General features: G+C 41.9%; 1 long non-coding RNA gene across 1 annotated transcript in view; it reads right to left on the reverse strand.

The window, feature by feature from the left end:
- Nucleotides 1–16,386: 16,386 nt before the first annotated feature.
- Nucleotides 16,387–16,697, reverse strand: part of LOC129164812 (uncharacterized) — a 1,666-nt gene continuing 1,355 nt past the window's right edge. Inside the window, exons 2-3 of the long non-coding RNA XR_008564319.2 lie at nt 16,495–16,683; nt 16,387–16,421 (exon numbers count right to left, since the gene is read on the reverse strand). This is a non-coding gene — a long non-coding RNA (uncharacterized lncRNA). The remainder of the gene's footprint in view (nt 16,422–16,494; nt 16,684–16,697) is intronic.

Below are 16,697 nucleotides of genomic sequence, written 5' to 3' on the forward strand. Positions count from 1 at the left end.
CATTTTACTTACCAAAAAAATGAAGTGGAGACTCCTTGGACGCTCTATTAGTGCAATTAATACCACAGCAAGTCATTTTGTCCAACAATTGCACAAATAATATCCAAAAAGAATGCACAAACGGTACAACTAATGGTCTAAGTTGAGAGACAAAAAAAATCGCTGAACAGTTTTCAGGTGAGACCGAGGCTCAGGTTGAGGCCTTTCCCCGGAGCTAGCTCTGTGGTCACGTGGGTCTGATGCTCATTAATTATTCAGAAATTTAGGCATTTAATACACTTAAACAGAAGGGTGAGAAAAAAATTCACCCCCCTCAGAGTTGTCATGAGTGTAAACTAGATCTATAAAACCTAAAACATGTTTTGGTACCAGGCTGTAAACATGTTTATTTCTGCTGTGAAAATGGTATTTTTAACATGGGAGTCAATGAGGATTTGCTCGCTTCTGACACCAGCCCCTAGTGGATGAGGGTGAAACTGCAATTTTTGTCACTTCCTGTTTTGCTTCATGTCTAGACCCTAATAATGGGGGTTGGTGTGTGATGGATGTATATGTGTGGATGGAGTGTGATGTATGATGATGGAATGTGATTTTTATCAGAACCTTTGTATCTGGGAGAAACTGAGTGTAAAAGAATGTGGTCTGCTATAAACTAGAGAGTTGATTTATTAATAAAACGGCATCAGACACAATCTTGCTGTATCTATGTACCCGTGATGGAGACTCTTTTGGATTCGAGATGTCGGGGGCCGGGTGACCCCAAGGCACTGAAGGTCATAGTTTAGTTCACATAGTTCTCCTAAGAGAGGCACTGTAGCTGCTAGGAGAATCGGTAGAAATTCACCTTTTTGACTGATTAAAAGCTTTATTTTATTTATTTATTTATTTTTAAAAGATCTAGTTTTGTTACCAGCCAAGTTCCTCAGGAATGTTTTACTTTTAAACAATTTTTTATACTGGAGAGGAGAGAGCCGGATGTTGCCTTTTAGCACATTTAAAGCAATCTCACACACAGTGTTTAGAACCTCAGTGAACAGTCTTTTAAAAACTCCTGACGTTTCTGTGGCCTCATGCGTGACAAAGCCTGAAGAAACCTGGCGTTGCGTTTTATCCTGGCTGACATTGCTCTGTTTTAGGTAAATAGACTTCAGTCATCTGACTCGGAAGTGCTCCGCTGCGCAGCCTTAGACGATGGTGTCTGGTGTTTCCGGTTTCAAATCCACTATTACAGTTTTTTCTCAATTGTTTACACACATTTTCTGGTACTTGAGACACAATTACCACAACATTTAACCAATTCACCAACCCCCTTAACCAATTCTGCTAAACTACAAGCACAATTCCTGCTTTGCACTTAAATTGCAAATCTAAAACACACTTTTCTCAAAACACTACACAGTTCTCTTCTGTTGGCACAATTTTCGTGCAGAAAATATCTTGTTTTCACAAGGAACACACTGCTAGTCAAATATGCACACTGACTCACCACAAGGGCAACCACCTGTCACACTGTTTTATAATTAGCAGTCAGATCTTTAGCATAAAAGGGCAACAGGTGAGCTCTTCTGTGTTGGAGCAATGGATGCCAACATTGGAAACAGAGGCAGAGCCAGAGGAGTGAGAGTAAGAGGAGGAGGACGGAGAGGACGAGGAAGACCAAGGACCGTAATCTCTGATGAGATCCGAGCCACTTTGGTTGATCATGTGGTCAGCCATGGTCTTACAAAGAGGGAGGCTGGGCAAAGCCAAATTTGAGCAGGTACACTGTAGCATCCATCATCCGGACCTTCCGAAATGAGAATAGGTAAGAAATCTTCTCTCACTAGAAAATGGCAGTACTGCATATCAATACAATCAGTATTTAATGAGTATAGTAGTAGTATTGTGGATGGTTTAGTTGGACAGTAAAAATACTGTAAAGTATGTTTCCAGTATTTAGGAAATGTATACCTACTTTGTATTCACATTATTTTTTACTATTTATTTGGCAGAACTGAAAGATTACCAACAAAAGGAGGTTGGGAACATCTTCTGTCTCCTGAACAGGAAACTGAAATCCTCAACATGGTCCTAGGAAACAATGCCATAACATAACGGCAAATACAAAGAAAAATTATAGAAAACGACATGTTTCAAAATATTGATAGGGTCAGCCTATCAACACTGAACCGTGTCTTGCGCAGAAATCATCTCAAGATGAAGCGGGTCTACAGGGTGCCATCTGAACGAAACTCAGAAAGAGTCAAAGAATTGCGATATAACTATGTGCAACTGAGTCCCACAATTGATGCATACACTCAACACTGTGTACAGTAAATTATACATATTTCAATATTGTAATCATAATGATTATGCTTCACAATAGTGGCCACTCCATGTTTATTTCTGATATTGTCATGTGTGTTTCAGAGAGTCCTTGATCTAGAGGCAGCTGCAGTGGAGAGCCAGTTCATCTTCAATGATGAGGTTGGATCCAACCTCACAAAAAGACAAAAGAGGGGAAGGAATATCATTGGCCAGCATGCCATTGTTGAAGTCCCTGGCCGGCACGGAGGGAACATCACAATGTGTGCAGCGCTTGGCTACCATGGCATCATCCATCACCGTGCTACCCTTGGCCCCTACAACTCCGCCCATCTGATCACATTCCTGGACACCCTACACAACACACTCATTCCACCAGATCAGGTAGATGGCCCAGAACAGCCCAGGTACATTGTCATTTGGGACAACGTAAGTTTCCACAGGGCTGCTGTGGTTCGTAGCTGGTTCACTGGCCACCCACGCTTTTTAGTTTATCTCCCTCCATATTCTCCATTCCTCAATCCCATTGAGGAATTTTTTTCTGCATGGAGATAGGAGGTGTATGACCGACAGCCACAAACCCGTGTACCTCTTCTCCAAGCTGTGGAGATATAGCATCTGATTCTTTTCATGGCTGGAATCGCCATGCTAGGAGATATTTCCCCCGCTGCTTGGCCAGGGACAACATTGCTTGTGATGTGGATGTGGTGCTGTGGCCAGACCGCAACAGAAGAGAGGATGCAGCATAGTTTTCTTTTTTTTTACTGTAACTGTGTACAGTAAATTCTTCTGTTGTATGTAGTGTATGAGTGCAACTTTGTGTTGGTTGGGAATGGGATAAGCATTGTGTACAATGTTTTGCGGGAAAAAAAAAATTAACCATGTATTTGTGTGTTCAGAGTGTAAAAACAATATTGCATGTATATACTGTCTGTAGTAAGTGTAACACTGAACTAAAAAGGCTTTAGTCATTATGATGAATGGAGAAGACGTGTTTTCCATTCATCATAATGTTTAACATTGAGCACATAAGTGTTCTGCTGGTTCTTATAAATGCATGTTCATATGATGATTTGTGTGTGTCATTTGACAACAAAATCACATTGAGGAGAAATAACACTGTTTTGAATGTGAAGTTTAATTTTGCAGGTTAAGTGAGGGGTTTTGCCCATTGCGTGTGTTTTTTTGGATTTGTGTGTAGAGTTCTGAGAATATGAGGCATGCTTTCAGGAAGTGTGTAAACAATTGAGAAAAACTGTAAATTACTGAGAGGTTCCTGTGTTGCGTCTTGATAACTTTCCATAAAATATCTTTTCTGAGTAAGGTAGATCTGATTTGCTAAAACATTTATTTGCAATTTATCTCTTGGATTTTTAAACCGAATGAAATAATTAGTATTTAAACTGATAGATCTGCTATTTTTCCCTTGATGAAAGACATTGTGTGTGAGTAAAAACATGCTCATATTTCTATGGTGTCTGAACTCTGTAAATAACTTTAACACTCCAGGATGGTCACCAGTCTGGACCATCAAATCGTCTAAAATCACCAAATGACATTGCTCGGGGATAACATTTCATAGTCATTGAATGAAGGAGGAAGACCTTGAAAAAATCTAATATTTTTATTGCAAAGTTTCAATTCATCATACATTTTCTGATAAGAAGTAAAAAAAAAATGATATTTTTGGGCATTTCAGTCAAACATTCCAGACAATTTTCCAAAATGCTTTTTACAAAAAAAGTCTTCCCACACCCTGATGGCCCTGCTATCAAAGTGGGATTTTCAGTCTGGGATCAAAATGAGTTTCCATTTTCACTAGAAACCAAAAGGCAGAGTTGTACCGTCAGGAAATAACCTGCGTTTATCAAAAATTACACGAAACTTTTTCACAAATGAAGCATTTGAGAGAATGAAGCCCTCTTTATTCCTCCTGATGGTGTCCTGCTGTGCCTGCAGAATCCCCCCACCCCCCCACCCCCTTTCTCCACTGATGTATCCCTCCACCAGCTGAGCCAAGCTGTCAAAATTGATCTGATTAGATGAGATGAAAGACTGAGTGATACCCTTAGCCTTTAGCACCACCTGCTGGCGGTCCCGGGTTTTGTAAGCATAGCTTTTGGGCCCTGAGGAGGCAAACTCTTGGATGCTATCACCTCCAAGTTTGTCTGTCAAATCCCCCAGAAAGGAACCTGTGGGTAGAACAGACTCACCCAGTATTACAGAATAAATTATGGAATCTGTGTCATAATAGAGCACACGGATTTCCAATTCATTCAATTCTTTTAATAATTTGAGACGTGCATGCGCTGTTGTAAAAGCAGCAAGAAAAACATTGTTGCTCTTGCCAGGAGGTGCCACGCACAGAGGCGGTTTTACCATTAGGCATAGGTAGGCGCCGCCTGGGGCCCCCTTGTGTTGGGGGGGCCCCCTAGCCCTGACCGCCAGCACCCCTCTGTTAATGCCACAATATTCTTATTACCAACCTGTGGCCGCAGACGGGATTGGACATGCGCACTTCTCATTACCATAATTCCTGAACCATTCAAGATATCATTAAAATTCCAAAAGTGCTGAAAAGATTAAAAATGGGGCTTTTCGTGCATATACACTACATTACGGTTGCCACCGGCATTCCCTGTCTTGAGCGCAACGAATCACAACACAGATTCAGAGACGTGCTGAGTTTGTCATCCAAAATGCTCCGTTTTATAACTTTTGAATGGCTGATCAAATTTTAAAAAATTCCAACGGTTCCTAAAAGTACATAAAAGCAGCTTTCCAACGATCTATAGCATGAAGCAATCAGCGTTAGGGAAAATATCGCTACGAGGGGAAATCCTGCTGTACAGCCTGATTGAAACGGAGCGCAGCGCCGCGGCGAAAGCGGATAACGGAACGGGGAAGCTAATTAGCATAAAAAGCCAGCATGAAATTATGGAAATGCCTCAAAGAAAATCAACACAATCTATTAGGTGTCCCAGAAGGCTTATATCTGAAGACAGTGACCACGAAGAAGGACAGATCTCCGGTAAACCAAGGTATGAATGTTAGTTCAGTCTTTAATTTTTTTATTTGAACAACCCTCAACTATTTGCTAATTGTAAGATTCAGCTTCATTCCAGCATTATTTATCTTTTTACCATAAATAATTATTTTTGCTAAAACAAAAGTTTTTGGTATAGCAGTGCACGGTGTGCCAGAGAAGCACCTCATTGCAGTGTGAGGTGTGCAGAGTTGGACTCTGCCTGCAGCTGGAGAGAAACTGCTTCAAGGTCTACCACATCAAATAAAAACGTCTGAAAGTTTACAAAAATAAATGGTCTTAAAAACAGCTAAAAAAAGATACCAAGGTTCACACTTTAAGATTAGATGCATTACAGTTCAAAGTTAAAATTGTTTGCCCAGTCATTTTGAAGTTCCTGTTCAGTAATAAATGTAAAAAATTCGAATCCGTTTTTTTTTTTTTTCACTTTTAAGCTGATTTTTTAAAGGTGTCATGTTCTGCGGGGGAGATGGCAGACCATGTGTGGTGGTGGGTTTCAGGAGGCAGAAGAGCAGGCAAACAGATGAAAAAATTAAAATATGTTTAATTGTAGACTGGGAGCGACAGGACAAACGAACATGCACAAACGACAATGATCCGACAACTGACAGGAGCAAAGAGGGAGGTATATATACACAAGGGAATCAGGAACACATGGGCAGAGTAATGAGGGACAGGTGAGAACAATAAGGGTAATCAAGGCAGGAGAGACACAGTCAGGGAGGCCGGGGTGGATCATGACAAAAGGCTTTAATAGAAATAAGTTCTAAATACAAACCATACACTGAAAGCTGAGGTTGTTCTGAAAAAAGAAGAGTTACACACACTTTACACTTTTTATTACAATTTTACAGCCATAAGATTAAAGATAAGATAAGATAAGATAAGATGACCTTTATTAGTCCCACAAGTGGGAAATTTGTTTCGTTTACAGCCAAGTAAAAGCAAAGTAAAAGTAAAAGGTATGCAGCAGAGGGAGAATAACACTAAAATACAATAAGATCGATTGCAATGAGATAAAATAAAGACAATACAATAGACAGTTTATACCTTAAGAATGGGTTAAAAAATAATAACCATACTAGATACAGCTAGAAATACAGAGTACACTTCATCCAACAGATTTGTTGTAAAGTCTGACAGCAGTGGGGAGGAAAGACCTACGGAATCTCTCTGTCCCACACCTTGGGTGCCACATTCTCCCACTAAAGGAGCTGCTCATAGCTGTCAAAGTCATCTGCATGGGATGGGAGATATTATCCAACATGGATGACAGTTTAGCTGTCATTCTCCTGTCACTCACCACCTCCACAGGGTCCAGGGGGCATCCTAGAACAGAACTGGCCCTGCGGATCAGTCTGTTCAGTCTCTTCCTATCCCCCGCAGAGATGCTGCTGCCCCAGCAGACCACACCATAAAAGATGGCCGAGGCCACCACAGAGTCATAAAAGGTCTTCAGGAGAGGGCCCACAACTCCAAATGACCTAAGTCTCCGTAGTAGGTACAGCCTACTCTGCCCTTTTCTGTACAGGGCATCTGAATTATGAGTCCAGTCCAGTTTATTGTTCAGATGGACCCCAAGGTACCTGTAACTGTCCACAGTCTCAATGTCCATGCCCTGTATGCTCAATGGTTGAAGCGAGGAATGCTTATGCCTACGAAAGTCTACCACCAGCTCCTTAGTTTTGCTGGCATTAATCTGTAGATAGTTCAACTGGCACCAGTCCACAAAATCCTGAGTCAGTCTCCTGTACTCCTTGTCATCCCCATCCTTGATGAGACCTACAATCGCAGAGTCATCCGAGAACTTCTGCAAGAAGCACTGAGTAGAGTTATAGGAGAAGTCCGCAGTATAGATGGTAAAAAGGAACGGAGCCAGAACCGTTCATGGCGGCCCTGTTATAATTATGGTCATAAGAGGGTTATTAAGACGGCGATGCACAAACAGGGAGTGATTGGTAGTCATTCCACTCCATTCCAGTTGGTGGCTGTAATGCACCACATTGTTGTTTGCCAAGTGCCGTAAGACCACAAATAAGAATAAGAAGAGAGGCAGGAGCGTTCGTGACAAACCCAATGCGATAGTCAAAACATTAAGCATGAAATTGAGTTATCTTAGTGGCTCCAATAAGAGAAAGAAGCAGCATGTTTCATAAAAGCTTTTATTTTCACTTCTGAAAGTGACGTCATTTTTCGATGTAAACATCAAAAGGAAGCAGAAAGGAAAGACAATGGAAAATGTTTCAAGGGAGGAAAACATAGACCAAAATGGAAAATAGAAAAAAAAACTAAGGCTAAAGCACAGGAGCCCTGACAGGAAGAAGAAAGCAGAGCAAACATTGAAGGCACCCAAAGGGAGAGAAAAACAGGAAAAAAGAGGAGGACTAATAAAAAGTGAAAATAACTCATGTCAGAAGAGGGGAGAGTTTCGCAAATCCAGTTAAAGGTAAGATTGTCGAAAATTTTGTGTAAGGGGGCCCATGTCTGTGTTCGCCTTGGGCCCCCAAATTGCTAAATCCACCCCTGGCCACGCATCTGTCACTCAAGCTGTGCTGTACCAGAATGACTTCAGAGGTGATGAAATCGAAGAATTTAACATCGTATTTGCCTGAAAACAAAAGATCAAAAAAATTGATTAGGACTTTTAATGAAAACTGTCTGCAAAAGCTCATCTCGCTGTCCGAATTTTCACCACAATGAATTGAGACATAATTTTGAAATGGAACATTTTGCAGGATTGCACTCAATTTTTGCCAAATCTAAACAAATCCCCTGATGAATTTCACAGTCCTGTACATATTGTCTTTTTGATTCATCATCAGTCAGGTCTTCAGGAAAACCTGAGGCTTGTTACTTTTGTTTCAGAAATGTGTTAATGTAGCTGACAAACACATCCGTACTGCTTTTCTCAAAACCCCACACCTCGGTCGTTTTTATCAGCTGGTAGCCTGCATCCAAAGCCACATTGAGTTCCACGCTGACCCAAACACCTGTTAGAGCTCTCTGAGATGAGCTGTGCCTGCAAGAGTCAGTCTGATTATTCAGCTCAGCACAGGTGGGACAGAGGGTAAAAACCAGTTTACCTTTTGATGTTTTAAAAAGTAGAACACGGAAAAACTGTTTTCAAGGTGGTGAAACAACAGCTTTAATGAGACCATAATAGCTTTTTGGGTCTCTGAAAATATTCACATGGATTTGTGGGTGAGCAATGGGATAATTTATCGTGGCATTCACGTAAGGGTACAGACTTGTAAAGTCGACGTATTTGATCTTTTCATCACTTTGAGCTGAATATCTGAGTCGCACAGGGCATGTCCTCCCTCCGAACAGAGCCTCCCGAGGTGAGAGAGGTGCTGTTGGGGGTTCATATTTCTTGAGAAACTGCTTCACCTCAGGATTTGTTTTCATCATCTCGTGCCAATCGTGCTCCTAAATCACCGTCACTTTTATTGAGACACAGTTTCCAGCATGTGCAGTTTTTCAACGGTTTTGGCATAAAAACCACCAAAAGTGATTTTTCTCAGAGGACACGTTGCAGACGGCAGGAAACATTTTGGACAGCCGTGAAAAAAACACCCTAAAAACTCTAAAGCGTGTTCAGCGCCTGAAATCACAGCATATCCGTCGAGACAAAACTCTCCTATTTTTCTCTCCCCTGACGTTTCAAAGGGTGTTGAATCTCAACATCTTGACAATGTGAGAGCCATTCCAACCACACGATACTCGCTACTGAATATGTTTTTTGTTGAGTGCGATAATTGAGTCGGCAAGGGATCGCCAACGTGTCTGGTTTTAGGAAATTAGCTCTAAACACACGCATGCAAGCCGTTGCTATGGTGACTGAATTAATAGGATCAATCCCTGTTTCATTAAAATTCTCCTCTCTGAAAATTCCACAGGCCTTATGTAGAATTTCCACATTGTTCCTGCAGTAAAACGCCGCTTCCTTCTTAAAATCAAAAAGCGGATGGTTAGTCACTTCCGTGTACCATTCTAAGAATGTATTTTTCTGCTCTGGAGACATTTGATCAAAGCCGAAATCGTTGACAGCTGGATAAGGCCCCAGTGGCAGCTGGCCACTAGAGGGCGATAGGGCGGCGCCCCCCCCACCCCCCCACCCCCCACCCCACCCCAGTTTTCCCCAGTGTTTTTAATTTTTATTTAAAAAAATAAATAAATAAAATTTACAATAATCACATATTCTAAGTTAATTGTGTGTTTTGTAACAAAAACAGATCATATATATATATATACAGTGTATCATTGGTGAGAAGCTCCCTGCCGACCGGTGGAGGCGACAGAAAGATCGCCCAAACGGCAGTGAAGCAGCCAGCCAATTGCTGACAAGAAAATCAAACTCATAAGAATGGGAATGCATCCGATCAGCGTCGTCGATTCGGAAGCCCGAAGGGCGATAGAGCTACCGCCCAAGGCTGTTTGTTGATGTTCGGGTTGAGCTCGACAGTCTCGACTACTCGAGCAAGGTATTTGGTGGTGATAAAGATGCAGTGATGGACGTGAGTGCGCCTACAACGAGCATGGATACCGGATCTCAGCAGCCACTGAATTCAGTTCGTTCTCTTCTCCAGTATCCATTCGAGAGGAGAACAATGGTTGAAAAACTTAATGTCAAAGAGCTTGGACCAGATCAGCCCGAAGTAAAGATAAGCCTGCAGGACAAGGAGAAGGGTAAACTGTACACACGACGCTTCTCCTGAAATTGGTACACCAGGAAGGCTTGGCTAGCTGGATGCAATCACGTTAATGCTTTATTTTGCTTTCCGTGTTTGTTATTCAAAACGACTGGGACAGATGAGGCATGATTTGTGTCAGGAGTTACAGACATGAAACATTTTTCTGAGAAGGTGAAGAAACACGAGTTATCCCAGGCACACATGGACAACGCGGTGAAGCTAGCCATGCTAGGCAGAGCTAACATTGCCATGCAGCTCGACGAGGGGCACAGGCTTGCAGTGAAGAAACACAATGAAGAAGTGGATTGGAACCGGCCCATGTTGTCCAAGATAATTGACTGTGTTAAATTTTGTGGAGCATTTGAGCTGGCTTTGCGTGGCCATGATGAGACTGAATCCTCAGACAATCCGGGTGTCTTCAGGGGCCTAGTGGATCTGGTTGCTTCACTTGATAATGTGTTGGAGGATCATCTGAAGATGGCGACAGATTTTAAAGGCACCTCAAAGACCGTGCAGAATGAGCTGTTTGACTGTATGTTGTTAGTTATTAAAACCCACATTCTTGGAGAGGTGAACAATGCAGATCATCTTGCTATTCAGGCAGATGAGACTACAGACATTTTCACCCGTTGCCAGTTGGTGCTTGTGTTACGTTATTTCGACAGTCAGAACAGCATTCAAGAGCGTTTTCTCGAGTTCATCCCTCTTCAGAATGCAACCGCTGACACTATTTCTACAGCACTGTTGGAGAGGCTGAGCAAGATCATCCCTGCTGGAAAAGAGGGAAAACTAATTGCCCAGGCCTATGATGGGGTTGCAGTGATGAGGGGAGCCACAGGTGGAGTGCAGTGTAAGGTGAATGATGTGTACACAAGTGCACACTACATCCACTGCTATGCCCATCAGCTGAACTTCATCATGCAGCAGGCAACTTCACACATCCGCAGGATCAGAACTTTCTTTTCAGACCTTGGTGGATTTGCTGCTTTCTTCTCCCGGTCATTCAAGCGAACCACTGTGCTTGATCAAGTGGTGGCGCACAGACTTCCAGCAACTTCAGCAACCAGGTGGAACTTCCACAGTCGTGCTGTCAACACAGTGCATGAGCACAAGGATGACCTCCTCAGATGTTTCCAGATGATCAGAGACTCGGATGACTTTGATCCAATCACTGAGAGAGAGGCAGGAGGCGTTGTGAGAATGCTGGAGGAAGAAGATTTCTGCTTTCTGCTGGCATTGTTTCACAAGATCATGCCACATGTGGACATGCTGTTCAACCAGCTGCAGAAGAGGAACATTGAGTCGGTCTACGGCCTAGTCCACACGTAGCCGGGGTTTTTTAAAAACGAATATCCGCCCCTCCAAAAACTTGCATCCACACCACCGCGTTTTAAAAACAAACTGTCCACACGTACCCAGATAAATACGTTGTTAAGGACATGCCAGACCTGTAGGCGGCAGTACTTCCCCCATTCTTAACCTCGTCCTTCGTCTGTGGTCTTCCGCAAGGAGCAGTAATTCCACTTGCAAAAACAAACAAGCAGAAAGCGCTTGGACAATTGATGGATCGGGTAGTGACAGAGCGCAGCTCTGAAGGCTTCCATGATGCCGGCTAGTGTAAACACAGGTCACACACATGATGTCAGCATTTTTTGTCGCGGAAAGTGACGTTGCGGACCTTAAAACTCCGGTTTTGTCCGTCCACACGCAGACACCCAAAACGGAGAAAACGCAGATCTTCACTTTGGCCGGAGTTTTTAAAAAGATCCGTTTTCAAGGTGAAAAAACTCCGTTTTCGTGTGGATGACAGGCCAAAACGTAGAAAAATATCTACATTTTGGCAGATCCCCGGCTACGTGTGGACAGGGCCTGAATCACAGGGGTCATCCAGTGCTTCATCAACAGCATGCAAAAGATCAGGTACATACTTGTTTATTTAATATTATTGTGATGAAATTCTCCAGTATGTTAGTTTCACAAACAGTAATGTGGATGTGGAACTTGTGTCTCATTAGGGACTCCATTCATTCTCTGACTGAGGAATGCAGCGCATCAGTGCAGCAGCAGCCAACAAAGAAATGGAGGACATTTGGCCAGGGAGAACTGCAGCAGCTGGGTGCAGAGGTAAGCTGTACATTACATTTCTGTGAACAAGACAATCAGAATCAGAAATCCTTGGTTGTCCCACAAACCGGGACATTTGTTTAATAACATGTACATTGTTTAATGTGCAATAACTGTAAAAACTCATTTCAACACACACACTTATTATACATATTTAATCATGTAAATGTGTATTTCATGTAAATTTGTCCATACATCAATCTGATTCCATTTTACTTGTTACACATCTGCTGCAGCAAACAAATTTCCCAGCTTTTGGGACAATAAAACATTTCTGATTCTCGATGAGATGTTTTTACATTTGAAGTAAAAACATCTAATTGAGAATCAGAAATGTTTTATTGTTCCAAAAACTGGGAAATATGACATTTGTAAGAGGATACTGATGACATTATTTCCTATGAAAGTGTTTCCTACGTACTTATCTGTTGTTTTTTATTTATCATATGACAGGTTTGTGACACCATCCTGAGCCATGCAAAAGAGCGATTCTCTTTTACCAAGCACCTCGTTACTGCCACTCTGCTACAAAGTGACTTGTTTGTGCAACACACAGCGCAGTTCCCAGATGCAGCACTGGCGACCGCTGTAGAGGCCTACCCCATGCTGAACAAAGCTATCCCTCATCTACGAGAACCATGAGTTCAGGGCTTGCACGGGTGCACTGACTCTCTTCCAGTTTTTCATGGAGAACAATCTTCAAAGCACATTCACAGAGACCAGTGTTACCAACTCAGCGACTTTGTCACTGTTCCTAACGACTTTTTGACCCCCCTCAACGACTTTTTTTCCAAAAAGCGCCTAGCGACAAACTTAGCGACATTTCTCAGGACCCGTTGCTACTTTCTGTAGAACTTTCATGTAGATATTCCACACAGATTAGCAACAAAGAAACCGTTTGCACTCTGAACCGTTCTTCCGGGAGTAAGGAAAGAGAACGATAATCTGCGCATGTGCACGAGGACTGACCAATCATAAACCGTTTTTGGCCGGTCTGATTCGCTGAAGACAGTACAGCTGCAGAGCTGGAGACCGCCGATTTACATCTGCTGCTTTCATATTGCTGCAGGCTCACACTTCTACTAGAGACGGCGCGGGCGTCAACCTGCCATCTCTGGTTCTGCAGCCGTCAGACACTTTGGCTTTTCCTGCATTTGGCAAATACAGTCATCGGGAGTTTCAACTACCGTCCCGTTTACACACGCAGCTCTGTGGCTCGTCTGAATTTCCTTCAGTGACACAGGGATGGTTATACTATGAGACACCCGCTCCCTTTTGCTCGGTGCGCCGTTATTATCACGATGGAGAGAATACACAACAGAGAAGTTGAGAAACTATGAGGTGTAAAAAAACAGTTTTTTAGGAAAATGTCTGTGAGAATGAGGAGAGCAGGAGGTCTGAGTTATATCCTACAACAGAACTGTTTGGATCACCACACCATATCTGTCTTAATGCTATTGGTAGTTTTGGAATTTATTGTACATATCAAAGCAATTTGGGCCATTTTAATCATACTAATTAATAACTTTAACATATAACATAGTTTTTATTTTCCTCCCTTTTAGTCCTATATATATATATATATATATATAAAACGCTAATGTGGCGTGATGACGTCATCAATATGTAAATTAACACGTGACGTCATCTGGCGACATCTAGTGACTTTTGGGGGGCACTTCAGCAACTTTCAGTCAAAAACAGTTAGCAACACTGACAGAGACTGTCACTCTTTTGAAGATTCTTGTCACCACACCCATGACCACAGCCGAATCAGAGAGGTGCTTTTCTACTTTAAAGAGGATTAAGACTTTCCTGAGGAACACCATGACACAGGATGGGCTGAATGCTCTTGCCATGCTCTCCATGGAAAAAAACCTTGTCACAAACATTCCTGACTTTAACAAAAAGGTCATCGAGAGCTTTGCCACTCAGAAGGACAGAAGGGCAAAATTTCTGTACAAATGAGGTATCACACACACACAAATGCATCCACTTGATCTTTGTATAAAGTTGACCTTGGCACAACACTCCAGAAATATTTAACAGTGTAAATTTCTGGTATTTTGTCTAAGTAGTGTTTACTACCATTTCTGTAACAGTGACCTGCTCATAATTTTCCGTGTTCACTCAAATGTTGAAATTAAACAAAATGTTTTTGTTACTTGCCTCTTGCATTGCCTATTTACCATTCATGGTCATGTTATTTTATGTGCAATTTAATGCAGTATTTTTCAACGTTGGTCTGCAAGGCAGCGTGCCAATAGTCAGACACACCTGGATTAATCAGTTTGTCCAATGACGTAAGACAGGAAATAAAAGAGTTGTGCTTAATTCAGGAAATAGTGGAGTTGTGCACAAAGCTCAGAAAGCACAAGTTTATTTAAAAAAAATAGCACAGCCCCACCAAAAATATTTTTCACCAGCCGCCACTGTAAGGCCCTATGCAGATGTTCAAGCGATGAAAAGCGGTGAGGAAAATAACCTTTAGCTTTATCTGCAAAACCTAATGCCTCAGGGAGGTTGGCTAGCCTCATCATGAGAAAACTTAACAAATCTATAAACCTTAAACCAAAATCTGGATCAGGAAAAACTCAGGATCTTAGAGCCTTGCATAAGAATATTTTTGGGTAAAAGTTTTAATTGTATCATGGCTCTCAGGATTAAATAGGCATTGACGCCTCTGGCGTTGTGTGCAATGAAGGTAGGTGTAAAAACACCAAGAGCAGAAATATTTAACGCATAAAAAACCTTTAATATTTTTCATGCCATAATAGTGATGATTCAAAAGCAAAAGAAACAACGGATTCGAACGTTGTTAAAATCTGATTCAAATTTAGAAATGACATTGTCGGTTCTGTAAAAAAAAATCACAATTTTTTCTTTAAACAATATTTTCTAATTGAATCACGTCACTGAATGAAACGGGGGTTTGAACGGAAAGCCTGGCTTGATGATGAATATTTTTTGCCACATCCATTAACTTCGTATCTCTAGTGGGGGGGGGGGGTTTAACAGCCCGGCTAAGCTGAGCGCAAAACACAAGGCCTGATCGGACTCCGGTGGTGAAATGAGATGAATACGTTTTTAAATTCACTAATTCCTGATCAAGAATACTATAGATTTTTCATTTCCCAGCACCAGATGGATTATTAACCACCTGCAATCTGAAATTAAAATCATTTTCAGCCACTAGCGCTACATTCAATTGTACTAATTGGTCAAATAATTGCTGAAATTTCTGCATCATATTTGATCCATCATAATTAAAGTTAATGTGGTGATTTGAATGCTGAGTGTTGATTTTAAACTGAATCCTATCATTAGCACAAGCCATCTGACCTCCCCTTTCAGCGAATCTATTTAATATATCCTTACCGTTGATATGGGAATCTCCAGGGTCTATGGTTCCGTGGTTTATTGAAAAAGAGACGCTTTCTCTAATTTCACGCTGGTTAAAAGCTTCGCTGGATGAGGACGTGTGATTAATGCTCCCTCCCCCTGTTGGTAGTATGATTGTTCTATTTGCCTCAAAATTTCATCTAAAGCTTGTAGAGAAGGCGCTGATGAGTTTAATAGAATTTCATCGACCTCGTTTGAAGTGGTTTGGCAGGCTAGAATTTGATCTGGAATCTCATCATTTGAAGTTAATTCATCCATTTCTGAAAGTTCGCTTAAATCAAACCAATCTGGCAGCACCAAATTATCAGAATTTAATAGAATTTCATTGGACGTAGGAGGAGGTGGAGGATTTTGACAAGATAGAATTCTTTCTAAAAGATCATCATTTGCATCTAGTTCACGCTCTACTTCACTCAGATCCGAAATTCCACTTAAATCAATTCAGTCTGGTACCGAATCACCATTTTCAGTCGTATGACTCATGATACAAAGAAAGAAAACCTACTATAAACTTGATGAATGAAGGAAAAAATAAATCCACGGTCCCTCTTTTAATCCACACAGTTTAATCCTCACTGAGACAGGACATGCCCCACGATGTTCACGAGGCCGTAGCTGATTTGAAAAAGGATGTAGGCCGTTTTCATGCGGTTTGTTCGTTGAAGCCGAGTGAGGCGTCGACTCCTCCTCTGACATAATTCTGGATGGATAAATAGAGAGAGTATGAGCGAATCATTATCTTTTAATGAAGTTAAATTAAACACTTTATTTCTGATCACTTACGGGGTCTCTGCGCAACAGCGGTGGGGGGGGGGGGGGGGGGTATGTAGTCTTCGTCACCGACGGCTGTTCTGGAAGGAGAAAAAAAGAGATAGTATGAAGAATCATCATCTTTTAATAAAAACTTTATTTTTGATCACTTACCGTGTCTCTGCGCCACAGCGGCGGGACGGTACGGCGCAGCGTGTTTTCTGCTGGTCATCGGTTGCTGATCTGGCTGCGAGGCCGCCCCCTCGTCACAGTCACATGGAGGTGTGGGTGGGATAAAGTTTTGACTTCCGGGGTATCGTTGCGAGGGGCGTTTCTGCTCGTCCGTTCTAGCTTCCTTCCCTTCTGAGAAATAAGAT

This window comes from Nothobranchius furzeri, chromosome 15 (assembly GCF_043380555.1).
Source record: "Nothobranchius furzeri strain GRZ-AD chromosome 15, NfurGRZ-RIMD1, whole genome shotgun sequence".
Lineage (NCBI taxonomy): Eukaryota > Metazoa > Chordata > Actinopteri > Cyprinodontiformes > Nothobranchiidae > Nothobranchius > Nothobranchius furzeri.